Source organism: Alexandromys fortis, unplaced genomic scaffold, assembly GCF_014885135.2.
Source record: "Alexandromys fortis isolate MF-2015 unplaced genomic scaffold, M_Fortis_MF-2015_v1.1 scaffold_10, whole genome shotgun sequence".
NCBI classification, from domain to species: domain Eukaryota; kingdom Metazoa; phylum Chordata; class Mammalia; order Rodentia; family Cricetidae; genus Alexandromys; species Alexandromys fortis.
The window spans coordinates 17,052,200-17,061,065 of record NW_026067895.1 but is presented as its reverse complement, the minus strand read 5'-3'; the positions used below and the strand labels follow the sequence as shown (position 1 = coordinate 17,061,065).

The 8,866-nt window shown below is 42.8% G+C and overlaps 1 long non-coding RNA gene across 2 annotated transcripts; it reads right to left on the bottom strand.

The window, feature by feature from the left end:
• Positions 1 to 740: 740 nt before the first annotated feature.
• Positions 741 to 6,297, bottom strand: LOC126512794 (uncharacterized). Of its 2 annotated transcripts, none has more exons than XR_007595152.1 (5): positions 5,920 to 6,297; positions 2,673 to 2,917; positions 1,862 to 1,951; positions 1,407 to 1,728; positions 741 to 1,297 (listed from the first exon to the last, which is right to left on the bottom strand). It is a non-coding gene; the product is annotated as an uncharacterized lncRNA (long non-coding RNA). The 2 variants fall into 2 exon arrangements; XR_007595153.1 differs by having other exon boundaries at positions 1,407 to 1,480.
• Positions 6,298 to 8,866: the final 2,569 nt, after the last annotated feature.

Genomic DNA, 8,866 nt, shown 5'->3' with positions numbered 1-8,866 from the left:
TGGTTGCTTGGGCTAACACTGACTGCCTTCAGTGTGTGCCATGGCTGGGCAGGGCGCAATTCCAGATCGAATCACTCAGCTGCCAAGCCCAGCTCTGAGTCAGTAATCACACAGCTGGAAACCAGAAAACAGAGAGTCTTTAAGTCTCCTCTCTTTCTTTCTTTCTTTCTTTCTTTCTTTCTTTCTTTCTTTCTTTCTCTCTCTCTCTCTCCTTCCTTCCTTCTTTCCTTTCTTCCTATTCATTTATTCTTTCTTTCTCTCTCTCCTTTCTTCCTTCTTTCCTTTCTTCCTTTTCATTTATTCTTTCTTTCTCTCTTTCCTTCCTTCTTTCTTTCCTTTCTATCCATTTATTCTTTCTTTCTTTCTCCATTTTCCCTTCCTTCCTTTTGTCTTTCTTTTCTTCATATTAGAATGAATTACTTTGCTGAGTTTAAACAAGCTGCAAAGAATTCTTGCTTGCTCTGTGAGTGTTCTCCTCCCAGAGTGTTTTCACAACTCAAGCTTCTCTTTCAAGTTGACACTGTTTGATTTTGCTAAATAGCCGTAATTTATCCTGCTACCCAGTAACACGCACCCAAGAGTCCCTGCTCTATGCTGAAGGTTTCGTGTGTGTGTGTGTGTGTGTGTGTGTGTGTGTGTGTGTGTGTGTGTAATAACACTCATTCCTTAGAGAGGATCCCTTCTGACCACTGGGAAGCTAAGATGTTTGGGGGGTGGGGGGCTTTACTATCTTTGTTTTTAGTTTAAAATTGTGAAACAAATAAAACATTTTAAGATATTTACCCAACTAATGAAAACAGTGGTTTCTGCTGAATGTGTCAACCCACAGCCTTCCAGGGGACCTTAGTTGCATGGGTGTCACCTGTACCACTCTGTCTCTTCTTGAATTGCCTGTCCTGTATTGTTTCAGGTTGTTTGCTGCCTTCTCCTAATTGTCGGAGCTTTGGTACCAGTGAGTGCTACCCCTCAATGTCACATCTTACCAATGACAACCGGCAGAAAGTCACACAGTACAGGCCTTGAAAGTGGTCTGAACATCTTGTTAAATAGCAGCTCCCAGCATTCTCTCTCAGCAGCTCCTCGTCAGCACGCTCCGTTACGATCCGCTTCCGGACTGCACTGCTCTACACCCAGGAGTCTTCTTGGGAACCTTCTCCAGAATCGGGACAGTAGCTATGGTACCATCCTGGCTGCCGTGTTCAGTTGCCAGTATCCCACACGGTGGTCCACAATCATCTGTAACTCCAGTTCCAGGGGATCCATGGATATCGTGCAAGACACGCATGCAGCCCAAACACTTATACACATGAAATAAAACAAAATATTGAAAAAAAGTGAGCAGAAAAATATCGTGTAGCTAAATAGGAAAAAAAATGGAGAGCGACGAGTATCAAAGCATCACTCACGTCTCTGTGATGTTTGTTCATAAATCTATTTTAAAAGACTTCACAAGGCAGATCTCCCATCAGACCAGCATCATCTTATGTAGGGTGAATGAAGAAGAAAGAGGAATTACAACTGTCACATTGATTTTGTAGCAGAAGGCAACTGAGATGGGCGTGTCTTCCCATCTGTTGTATTTAGGACTCTGCCCTCGCTCCCAGCTGCCAGCCACACTGATCTCTTCAAAACCAGGTAATGTGAAATATTCCATCCAGTGACCACTGTGTTTAAGTTCTTGATGCACACCCTGGGAAGTAACCTCCAACAACTCTTGTTCTGGAGGACCTGAAATTGAAGGACATATTGCCACTATTGCCTGTGATGTATGAGGTCAAGCTACCGATATCAAGAAATGGGGCCAAGAAAAGGAAACCGAGTCCTGATGACCCCTCTGAGCCCTGAATGCAGTCTTGCTCACCTCTGCTTTTCAGCTTATGAAAGCTAGTGAATTCCACTTTTCTTTGAGCAAGTTCTGCTCAGGTTTTTGTTATTTGCGAATTAAAGTGACCTAATAATAAAAAAAAATCCAGTATCAAAAAATGAAGAAAATAAAGAAATACCAAACTTTAGACAAGGCACAGGCAATCCAGGAAGGAAACATCTTGGATCACAGAAGCCCAAGCACGGCCTCCAGATGAGCCTAAAAAAATCCCTACAGAATGACCCACTGGGTCATGATGCAACTTCAGATAAAAATAATTAAACAAACAAACAAGACATCCGGTTTCTGCTGGAAACCATATGTATTCAATTGGAAAGTTTCAAGAGGAACTCAGAAAAGTGTCTGAACTCAAGATGGCTGCCCTGGCAGGACCATGGAGGCGGCTGTTTTACATCTGCCTTGATGAGGAAAGGCAAGGGGATAGCTTGCTAAATGTTCAACAAGGATGCTTGCAACAACCGTCTTATTTAAGGCTTCTGTGACTTCTTATTTGAGTGATCCTCCCCCCTCCCCCAAACTTGGAAAGAAGCCCTCAGGGCCAGAAATAAAGGGGTGTGGTTCTTCCAGCACACAAGCAGACTGAACTCAGACAAACGGGGGATTGTAGATTTATAAAGCGGGGGCTGTCGAAAGCAGATGCATTAGGAATTTGGAACCAGCTCATGACAGCACATTGTTTGATCAATTCCTGGTAGAAATCCTGCCCTCCAAATTATTTTTAATCTTATAGAGCCAAGCATTTGCCAAAAAAGGACTTCAATGCAAGGTTAGCATAAAAATCACTTACAGCAAGCACAGTTTAGATGAATCCTGGAACTCAAAAGCATTCCTGCCAGCCAGGGTTAGTCCAGCACCCATTTCAACAGGGTGGGGTCTGGGTGATGGCAGGCTGAGAGCTTTGGAGATGACGGGGCAAAGCCAAAATGTTTCTTTACATTAAGAGCTCTTCATTGTGTCTCTCGTTCTTCTGAGTGCTGCCTTTGGAGGATCTGGTACTGTTTAGTTCTGCTTCTACTGAGTAAACAGCAGGAACTGTTTAAAAAAAAAAAAAACAGGACAGGATTAACTCGATCCAGCCTACACTCAAATACCCAAATTGAGGGTCTTTTGTTTTGTGCAGGGCATGTGCCAACTATCAAAGCATTCTACCTAGAGAGCCAAAGGAATTGCTCTGTACCTCGGTTACTTCCTGTGCCTTGAGATGGCTCCTTTGAGTACCATGTGTTTGTTTATATCAGAAAAAAAAAGTCCGGTCCCTTTAATTATCATGTTAGAAACTATGATATCCACAATGATAAGAGAAAGCCAGTAAAAATCAAGGAGTCAAGCCTATAAGATGGAAGACTTTGAATAAGTATATTGAGTAAATAAATAAAAGCATGCATAAGCACATGCATGAAATGAGCACCTAGGTTGACTAAATGGTTTTATAATGTAAGATGAGCCAGGCGGTGGTGGTGCACGCCTTTAATCCCAGCACTCGGGAAGCAGAGGCAGGCGGATCTCTGTGAGTTCGAGACCAGCCTGGTCTACAGAGCTAGTTCCAGGACAGGCTCCAAAGCCACAGAGAAACCCTGTCTCGGAAAAAAAAAAAAAAAAAAAGCAAGCTTTATAATGTAAGATGAGACCAGGGGAGGGCAGACCCAACTAGAGAATTTTCAGAACCAAGGCAAAATGATAGTTGATTGACAGGACACATTCTAAAGGCCCAGCATTGGTGGGATGTACTCTGTTGTTTCTTATCATCCAGTAGACACCGAAGAAGATCAGTGCACGTGAAAACAAAGATTACTGTTGTAAATTAGTTCTCTGGGCAAAGCAAAGGCATAGAGCAACTGTCTTGCTAAAGTTCTTTCAGACAGGTTCCTGGGGCTGAGGGGCAGGTCAAAGAAGGCTTCATGTAGAACTGACAGCAACACAGGAAGAATTTCAACCCATGAATATGGGTTAATATGGGTTAAACTTGCCTAGCAGGGGAATGAATGGGTGCTGAAATAAATTACATGGCATATTGGGGACCAGACTGCGGCCAAACCTTTCTAATGTGTCTGCATCTCCTGTCTCTTCTGCCATGTTTATGGTCTGCCCCATCACCTCTTGTGAGACCGGAGATCCTCAGAGGATTTCTACCATCTGTCCACTGGAGTTAAGACAGCAAGTCCTCTTAGTTCCTTCCCTCTGTTTGAAAACCTACTATGCTATTTCACTGAGATCCCTAACTCGCTAGTGCCCAGTGGGCTCAGGCTCTTGTTTCTTCCTCTAACCCTCACTTTGCTGGCCCCATCCATACATCAATCTACCTTCCAGATAGTTTACTTTTTTCTTTCCTAGGTGGGCATGCTGTCTCTCCCCAGGCCTTCACTCCTGTTAGCCCACTCACCAAGAAACCTTTCACGTGGGCACGTTTCCTTCCTAGATCAGATCCTAGCTTGCATGCTACTTCATTTGCAGAGTGTCCAGGGCTTATGTGACCCTGCAATCTCTTTCATACAACATATTGTACTATGTGACCAGGTCTTGTGTTCCAACTCAGCACCAATGACCAATGAACAAATTCTATGGGGAGAAAGATTCAGCCTGTCTGGATCACGGTACATCTTCAGCACCAAGTATAATGCCTGGCACCAGCTAAATACTAAATATAGTTTTATTGAATTGATGGACAGGAAATGTGGGTGGTTGGTTGGGTGGGTGGATATATGGATGGGCAAATAAGGTAAGAAGAAATAGAACTGTGGAAGACTTGGAACGATGAGCCCTAGGTTTATAATTTTACCTTGAAAACAATTGACAATTTTAAACAGTTCTGAATGCAAAGTATGATGAAATGGGATAACCAAACATACTCAGAAATGAACAGATATAGTTGATTTTATGTGTAAGAATATTTAAAGAACAAAATCAAAAATCACAGAGTGTTTTTTTTAAAGGGGGGAGATGAATGGCCTTGTTGAGATGGTTAAGTACTTGCTGCTCTTGCAGAAGACCAAGAATTGATTCACAGCACCCGTATAGTAGGTCATAAGCACCCATGACTTCAGCTTCAGAGAATCCAGTGTCCTCCTCTGACTCCATGGGCACCAGACATGTATATAGTACACATATATTCATATAGGCAAGAACACTCTTACACATAAAACTTAAAAAATATTTTTAAAAAGGAGCCATGAAGTCTATGACATACAGTCTAGAAATACTTCCATCAATATATTCACTATTATAGTAATACTTCAGGATCAAAAAACATAAAGTTTAATCAAAATTGGTCATCAGAAACACATGTCACTTTATCTTCTCAGTGTCTCACTCAGAAAACAAAACAAAAGGTCACAGAGTTTGATAATAACACTTTCCACAAGAGATGAGCCACATTGCTTTGACTTGGGAGCCAAGTAATGCCAGTCCCCACTTGACTAGCAGAGATGGACACTTCCATACTGGATTTTACTCCACTCACGTTAGAGAGGCAGTGTCAAACAAGCTGGCCACCAAAGTACCGGTCCTGAAAAGCTGGTCTGGTCCTTCTAAAGAAGATCCACGAAGAAAAGGAAGAGCATGGCATCGCTAGAACTGTTCTGTGAGTGCGTGTGTGGCAAGCGCCGCGAAGCAAGGGTCAGGAAACAAATGTTGGAAAGGCCAAAACAGAGTTTACCGTGAGCTGTCTCCACACACAGTGGCCTCAGCGATCCCTCCACATGGAGTGAAATATTGTTTGGATTATAACATTGAGCTAGGACTAACTTGACCCACACTATTATTAGAAGAGTGGAAAATTGCACAACTGAGCATCTTCTTTGTCTTCAGAGCCTGCGGGTGGGGGGTCATGATGCGCAGGGGTTGCTGTGCTGCCTAGCTACTGATCATGTAATTTACTAAGAAGTTTCTTTAACTTTCTACAAGATGGAAAAGAAGTTCCAACCCTTCCCAGGGAAGTTATGATTTAAGTTAAACAGGCACAGAGTTCAGCATAATAGAGACAAGATGTGGCTGTAAGTAATGGCAGGGAAATTTTAAACAAAAATACCAGAACTTACTGTCCAAGAGCACTATTCTGCAAATCCGTGGCCTTGGGGCATGGTACAATTAGTTCAGAGATATGTGGGTTGCTCAAGCATTTTTGAAAGCTGTCTTCAGTCGCTGAGGAGCAGTGCGGAGGGAGAAACAAGCTCACAGATGACATTATAGCAGCATGACCACAGGCAGCTCTTCTTATTTATTCTTCAAGTTGGTTGTTTTGTAATCTTGGGGGGGGGGGAAACACCAGTAATGTGAGCCTCAATGTGATAATACATAAAATACATAAAGTGGCAGCCGGAGAGGTACTTGCCAAAGACTATCATTTTTATTAGTGGTGCCATCTAAGTTCACTGTGGGTCTACAAAGGAAAATCTGTCTTGTGAAGATGGTCACGGAACTTTTGGATGAGCAGCAGAGTTGCCTGTATTGACCACTTCTTCACTGTCCGACATAGTCTCTATAGAAATTTCTTAAGGCTGCAACAAGGAACCACAGTGTGGTGGCTTAAATATTTAAACAAAAACAACAACAAAATCATGGGTTCTCTAACAAGTTAAATTCCACATTTCAAATCAAGCTATTTGCAAAGTCTCTCTGTCTCTGTCTCTCTGTTTCTCTCTCTCTTTCTCTAATAAGATTCTTCCCCGCCTTCCCTAGGTCTTTCCAGAAATGCTCGGTATTCCTTGACTCACAGACGCCTTGCTCTGGGATGGGCATCCACCATCACCTGCCATTTTCAGGAGACAGCTATACGGCTGTGTTTTTACCCTCTTTTGAAGGACACCAGTTGTCATGGGGCATTTGGAGCCCATATTAATCCAAAATCAAATTCTAAAACAAAGATTTTGCTTGCACGTTGGGAGACATTAAAAAATAATTCAGTTCTGATTTTATAAAACTAGCCAAAAGAAAAAGAAAATGAGAGGAGGGAGAGAGGGATGGAGGGAGGGAGGGAGGCAGGGAGGGAGAGAGAGAAAGAAAAAGAGAGAGAGAGACTGGGCATGTTTGTTTCAGGCAACACCACTTGGCAGCTTTGTTGGAAAATGTGGCTCAGCTATTATTAAGATGCATTTAAATTCACCATAACTGATGCTGTGTGTAAATCTCATGACTTCTGAAACTTTCGTTAAATCCCTCTTTTGTCCCACCCTGAATGAAGGGCTCACTCATGCTTGCTGACTGACGTTCACCTAAAGGGGACTATAAGAACTTTGTCTTAGCAACAGCAATAGTGGAAATAGTCTTTCTCTAAATGTGATCTGTCTAGAAGAGAGTTTGACTCAATTATCCATTTCCATTTGGGCATTTACAGAACTATCATGAGTTTCTATAGAAAACAGAATTTTATGCTTATGTTGGTACAAGAAGAAAATGGAGGGTGTTCTCTAGTCTCAGGCGAAGCCATGCCATTAAAGAAGGTGGATTTTAGGTGGTGATATCTGCCCAGAGAACACTGAAACTACCTCAGAGCTTTAATGCTTAAAATGGTGGCAATGTTAGCTGTACCCAACATTGTCCAACCAGCTCTTTAAAAGAAAAATCCAGATTAGGGCTGTATCTCAGTGGAGTGTTCACATAGTAACTGAGTGGCCCCTGGGTTCCATCTCCAGCATTAGGAATGAGGGAAGAAAGGAAGGAAGGAAGGAAGGAAGGAAGGAAGGAAGGAAGGAAGGCAGGCAGGCTTGGTTATAGGGTCTTATGGGCACGTGCCACAGGACCACAGAAGTCAAAGATTGCCTAAGGAGAAGCCAAGAGTGGATTAAAATCTGGGTCCCTTGAGAAGAGATTAAAGAATTCTTCTACATCGTTGTGTGAGAAACTATCATGGTTTGACATTGCAATGTCTCCAATTGGCTCTCGTTTCAAATATTTGATCCTATTTTAGTAAGTTCCAGAAACTTTGGGAGCTAGAGTTATACTGGGGGAAGTAGTTTACTCAGGGCCGGGGGTGGGGGGGGAGAATCCTTGAAGGTATATTATCTCTGGCTATTTCCAGTTACAAAGTGGGAAGCTCTTCTCTGCCACACGATGCCATTTCTGTCATAATACCCTACCCAAGGGCACAGACAATTGACCATGAATGGACCCTCTAGGACGATGAGCCAGATTTAACCTACTCTTCCTGTCTAAGTCTGGGAATATCTCCACAGCTACAGAAAGGGAACCACTACAGAAAGAGGGGTCGGAGTTTGAATCTCTTGACTTTGAGTCTGCAGTGAAACCCAATGTCTAATCCTCAAAGAATGGCTTACATCTTCCTGAGAAGACACTGTGACCCTTTCCAGGTCTTCTAAGGTCTATTAACATACTTCACACCCAATAGAGTCTCTGAGTCTCCTTAGGCAACTATACCAAAACAGAAGGCAAAGATTCAAGGCTGGCCCAGAGGAGCTGGAGGGGTTATTAGAATTGTCTCCCAAATCACCAATTCAATAGTCTTCTTTTGCCGATCTCTAAGGAATTCGAGGAGAACTTTCAAAGGCCCTGATTTACCCCCCCCCCAAAAAAAAAAAAGTATTCCAAAAGCAGTAACAGTGGGCTAAGGGTAAGACCCGAGCCAAATGGAGGTCCTAGCATGAAGAAAACCTCCACTCCAAACTCAGTGTCATGCGGAGAAGAGTGAACTTCTGAAATCTTGAACCCTATGATCTCCAGCCATAACAAATTCTATAAGCTTTATCGGTTTTCACTCCTTTGGCAAATGCTGCCTCTGACCTGAAGAGTGGAAATTGGCTCCCCAAGCTGGCCAGGAGAATAACTGTCTCACATTGCTAGTTGGTTGCCAAAAGAAATATTTTCCCCCATGAAGGGCCCAAATTGCCTTTCTTTGGTGAGCATTGATACCAGGTTTAAACTTAGAAAAGTTACCTAAAGATGACTTACTCTAGAAAGCAAGGAGAACTCTGGCAGACTAAAGCATTTGCAGGAGGCTTGGCTAGCAAGCCAAATGCTTGTAAGAGTCAA